Below are 347 nucleotides of genomic sequence, written 5' to 3'. Positions count from 1 at the left end.
TTACATAATGGATTTCAACAAACATCTCCCTCTCTTTCTTCAGATCCAACGAAGCATCCCCGCGTGTGTTATGATCGAGGTCGGAAACTCCCTCTAGAAAGCGACCTCCTGCAGAAGGCTCGCGTCCACGGAAAAAGCAAGGAGGCAGGGAAGGCTTCAAGGACCCGCAGGCGAAGGAGACGAAGGCCCTAAAGACTCGTCCTCGACCATGACATCCCGCTGTGCCGCCCTGCCTGAGCCCGAAGTAGGCCTGTGGCTTCGGCTGTACATCTACGGACTGCACGGCCTACTCATCGAGGTCCTCTTCACCGCCGTGTGGGATTTTGTGGTCAATAAGGACTGGGCTC

The sequence above is a fragment of the Penaeus monodon genome, chromosome 27 (genome assembly GCF_015228065.2).
Source record: "Penaeus monodon isolate SGIC_2016 chromosome 27, NSTDA_Pmon_1, whole genome shotgun sequence".
Taxonomy (NCBI): Eukaryota; Metazoa; Arthropoda; class Malacostraca; order Decapoda; family Penaeidae; genus Penaeus; species Penaeus monodon.
The sequence above is the reverse complement of the archived record's forward strand: the minus strand, read 5'-3'. Positions refer to the sequence as shown.